Raw genomic sequence first — 4,540 nt, 5'->3', positions numbered from 1 at the left:
CTATTAATAACCCAGGGTGAAGAATAAGTAATTCTTCACCCCAGTCCATCAACCGAGCCACGGTCGGAGCAAATCTTGACCGATGTAAAATTATGTTCCACTGCTGTAAATTTATGTTTGTAGGAGCGCTTGACTGGTACAGTAGGACCGTAGGAGGAGCCCACTCCCCAACACCTATATCCTTTCTAATCAGCTACGGGCGGTTTCACTTTAGTGCGGATGGGCTCGACACCGTCCCTCTCTCCCCGGACCGTCCTCTCCGACGATTGTCGAGGCGGCGGCAGTGACGGCGATGGTGCCGGAGGGACGACCCGGAGACAAGGGCTACTCGCCTCTCGTACGTGGAGTACTCCCCCCTTTCCCTCTTCATGGGGTAGTGATCAGGAGGCGAATTGGGCAGTGCGGCGATACAGTGCGAGCTCGGCGACGGCAACGACCTTATCCGGCGTCCCTGTACGCCGCCGGAGGTATTCTCACCGTTAAGGTCTCCCTCCTCTTATTCCTTCCCCTTTCCTCCATGAATTTCTGAATTTTTAGGGTTAGGGTTCTTGATTTTTTGAGGATGGACAAAGAAAGAGGAAGTAGACCAAGAAAGGAGATGAAAGAAAAGAGGGGAGCTTGCGTGTTTGAGGGGGTGATGGAGTAGACCTTCGCTCGATTGTGGGATCATTTGAAGGAGGTGGAAATCATGCAGGAGGAGAAGAAGAGGAGAAGCTCAACGATGCGGAGGAACAACATTAGTATCTTCTTCGATCCAGCCAAAGGTGATAGCCCTGTTTCCTATTTTCCTCTCTGTTTTGGATGAATTGTTCCTTCTTTCTTCCCTGGAGCTCCACTAGTACGAAAAACAAAGAGCCATGTCCAACCGTTTTCACTTAGAGTGGAGTTGGGATGCTGCTACTATATTTAGGATGGTCATCCCATTAATTATGTTGCATCTGCTTTGTTGTAGAAGAAGGCACTGAAGGAAACCATAAAGGATAAAACACAAGAAAATTTGAAAGAACGAGACGAATGCTGCGAGCAACGAAGAAATCACTCCCGAATAAGAAGTACAAATCATTCAAGCCCAAGTAAGTTTTATCTTAATGCACAATCTCACTAACTCCCTATACCGTTTTGTTAGGTTTCCAGTCCTTCAAACACTGTCATCGGGGCTGATCTTACCTCTGAATAGATTGAAATTTAAACTTTTTGATTCAAGGATCTTGCTAAAGGACATGAATGTGTCTTTTCTTAAACGTTGACTCGTCCTGAACACTACAGTGAGGCTGCAGAACTCTGTAGTGAGACATGGTAGCAACTAGCGAATGGCAAGATGCAGAATATGGTTTTCCTTATCCAATTCATAGAAGCACTAACCTTCTGTGAAAGCACGACATAAACTTGCAGTACACTAAACTTTCTCAGGTTTGCTTCTCACATTTTTACACCGAGCTTAAGGCGAATGATAAATGGTTAAGCACCTATTTATTTGTAGTTTTGATCTGTTGATACACACTGAACAGAAGGATATAGCTGGATGTGCTCCTATTTTACGTCGATGTAAACAAGCGATGCAATTGATGTCGCATGCAAGTTTGGAATATGTATTTCTTGTACATGCTCCTATTTTTTGTTGGCCCCATATCTCTTACCTTGTCTATCAGAATTTGTACATTAGCTCGTGAATGTGGCTGAATCCATATGGTACGCTAGATTTTTGTATGTGGCTGGTTGGAAACATTTGTTGGTATACACGGACCATCTCCTAGCTTGTCAATATTCATGGAAGCCGAGTTAGATTTATTTTAGTTACCATCAGGTGGACCCTGACCCTCATCAAGCCTGTCAAACTTTGCTAATTTTTTTAACCCGCCCTTAGTCCAGGAAAAAAATCTTCTATAACAATAAATTTTCATTTTTCATTCAGGTTGTTTGTTTTTTGTAGCATAAATCATATTGGAATGTACTTTTTTGGCAAGTAATTATGTGTGCCTGGTCAATTATGTGTTTCATTTTGATGACTCTTTGGTGCCAGACAATGTCTAGTTCAATATGATGACTTCCAGTGTTGTACCTCACACAACTTGATAAAAGACACGGTTTAGTGTGCATTGAAACAGTGATTACAGAGTTTGGCCTGTTTATCTTATTTCTCTCTATATTTTTGATTCATACCATGGAGCCAGCGTGTTATGGGTTCATGTGATTCCGATAAATTTCGTGCATCCAAAATCCCTCTATGATATCTTTGATTTTGACATTGTTTCCAGTTTAGGATACCGAAGCCTGCTAATCCTTTAAGGGCCTGTTCGGAAGTGCTCCGGCTCCGCGCTTCTCCGAAAGCGGGTGAGGAGCTGGCCGAACACCGGCAGCTTCAAGAAGCCTGCTCCGCGGAGCAATTCTGGACGCAGTGCAATTTTCTGGAGCTACTCCAGCCCAAGCTTCGTGAAAACCAGGAGCAGAAGTTGCTCTTTATTACATCCCAATGCCCTTCCGAAGTGGCATGCATAACGATTCGATATGAGCGGAGCGAACCAGCGTCCTCGCAGGGTGATTTGACTATGGGGTCCTCTCCTCTCTGGCCCATGTTGACGGAGCAGAATCTGCCGCTGCTGCCGAACGCTTATCACCTCCCGTGAGAAGCTGGCCACTTGGGAAGCGAGAGAGCTTCCGAACGGGCCCTAAGTGTTATATGTGCTTCTTTGTTGGTGGCCTCCTTTTATTCGTATACTTCTAAGAACTGAAAATATTCTGTTTTTCAGGTATCTGTTCAAGCGGATGACGGTTAATGTATGAGGGATAGAGAATTACAGAGCAATGTCTTCATCTTTAATAACCAGAAGAAATATTCATGTTTTGGTTAGAAGAAAAGTGAACCTAAAGGGTACAGTACTATTAATAGGATACTATGTTGGTTACAGGCTTACAGCCCATGGATAATAATGTTTCAGTCGCTGGAGAGATTGCTGAATAGATAAGTTGATGTAAAATTTCTGGTCACCTGCAAATTAAGCTGCTTGAAGATCAAGTTCGACAGTAATCAGCTTTCAAGTTAGGTAGTATTCCGTTTTAGAATGTGTAATTATATGCCTAATATTGTTGATCAATTTATTATTTGCAACTTCTATAGGAAAAAAATTCCCCTTGTAGAACAATTATGTATCTCGGGGACATGAGTGTTTTTGGTAGCATTTAGATAGTCTTTGGTGGTGTAGCTATGATACAGTTGAATAAGTGTTACGGATGATAGACCTTCCTATTGATGTATCTCCACTCCATGATATTGGAATTTTGTAAAGCATCGAGTTGTATTAGTAGGATTGAACAGGAAATATTATTCTGGTTGCATGAGTGTTTTGTCACCTCACAGTACATTGAGAAGGCCAATGAAGAAACTTCTAAGAGTACAAAACACGCACCTATAAAAAGTACAAACTATACATACAGTTGAATGTGTATTACAGAGGTATCTATTGTTGTCGTCAAGTGCTTAGGGAATCGTCGGTGTTGTTGTTCATCGTTAACACATTCTTTGGATTTTTCAGAGCTATCTATTGAAATATGATTACGTTCTTTGTCCTTGGGAACTTTTTACCACTGCCATAGATAATCGTCTATTTATTTCTGTCTAATATTTATTTATTTTTTCTAATATTTATGTAGTTCCTTGTAACATGTGGCTGATGGATTATGAAGATTACCTTTCAAACTAATGCTTCTCTTTTCAGCTTACATTTTTGTCCTTGGAAACACGACGGAGAAGTCACGAGGAGCTGCAATATACGTGTACATGTAACTATTGTCCAGGCCCTGGAACCTTTTCAATGACCTTTGCTGAATCTGTAGGGTCATCCAGACGTGGATGTTGTAAAGGCTAACTAGAGATACAGCAAAAACTGTAGGGTCATCCAATGTGGTTTTGTAACCTCTAATTCGAAATCCAGTGTCCGCAGTTTGTCATGGCTGAACCACTGCCCATCTCGAGAAGGACGAGAGGAACTTAGTTTTCTCTATAGATTGAATTTGTACGTGCTACTTTGTCAAGCAATGAATCAAACTTATTGCTCTGTAATTTTTATGTAAACTCGGATCATCTTTGTTCATTGTTACACCGATGTAGTCATGTCATTTTTATGTCTTGGCAACAACGCTCAGGAAATTTTTTGTGTGGTCTACAGCTAATGAGTAGAACACACAATGTGGTCCGGTAGACAACTTGTTGTGTAGAACACCGGAGGAAACTGCAGAGCATGAATCCAAGACCAAGAAAGCAACATTTTTTTTCTCAGATACACTGAACAAGACACTTTGCTACCAGGATAACACGATGGTGAAATCTGTCTTCCCGTTACAAATTTCAGTTCTATCCAGATCTTGTTAGACTGAATAACCAAAGTCCAACTGAATGCCATGGTCCATCCATGGCATTAGGATTCAGAATTCTTCTATCTTCTTCTGGCATTGGCACGGCTTTAGTCAAGCTTCTGATTGCACGCAAGCATCGACAGATGGAGTAGCTGCACATGGTTGTGGTTGTGCTCGTTCTCGTAAGTGG

At 42.0% G+C, this 4,540-nt stretch overlaps 1 long non-coding RNA gene across 5 annotated transcripts; it reads left to right on the top strand.

The window, feature by feature from the left end:
* The first annotated feature begins 198 nt into the window (after window positions 1-198).
* Window positions 199-4,123, top strand: LOC123105248 (uncharacterized). 5 transcript variants are annotated; one of them, XR_006450749.1, is made up of 4 exons: window positions 215-467; window positions 544-764; window positions 953-3,041; window positions 3,714-4,123. It is a non-coding gene; the product is annotated as an uncharacterized lncRNA (long non-coding RNA). The 5 variants fall into 5 exon arrangements; XR_006450752.1 differs by lacking the exon at window positions 3,714-4,123 and having other exon boundaries at window positions 953-1,073; window positions 2,256-3,680; XR_006450750.1 differs by lacking the exon at window positions 3,714-4,123 and having other exon boundaries at window positions 199-467; window positions 562-764; window positions 953-3,681.
* The last annotated feature ends 417 nt before the right edge of the window (window positions 4,124-4,540 follow it).

This window comes from Triticum aestivum, chromosome 5A (genome assembly GCF_018294505.1).
Source record: "Triticum aestivum cultivar Chinese Spring chromosome 5A, IWGSC CS RefSeq v2.1, whole genome shotgun sequence".
In the NCBI taxonomy this organism is placed as follows: Eukaryota; Viridiplantae; Streptophyta; class Magnoliopsida; order Poales; family Poaceae; genus Triticum; species Triticum aestivum.
Note: the sequence above shows the minus strand (reverse complement) of the source record. Positions and strands in the feature narration are given on the sequence as shown.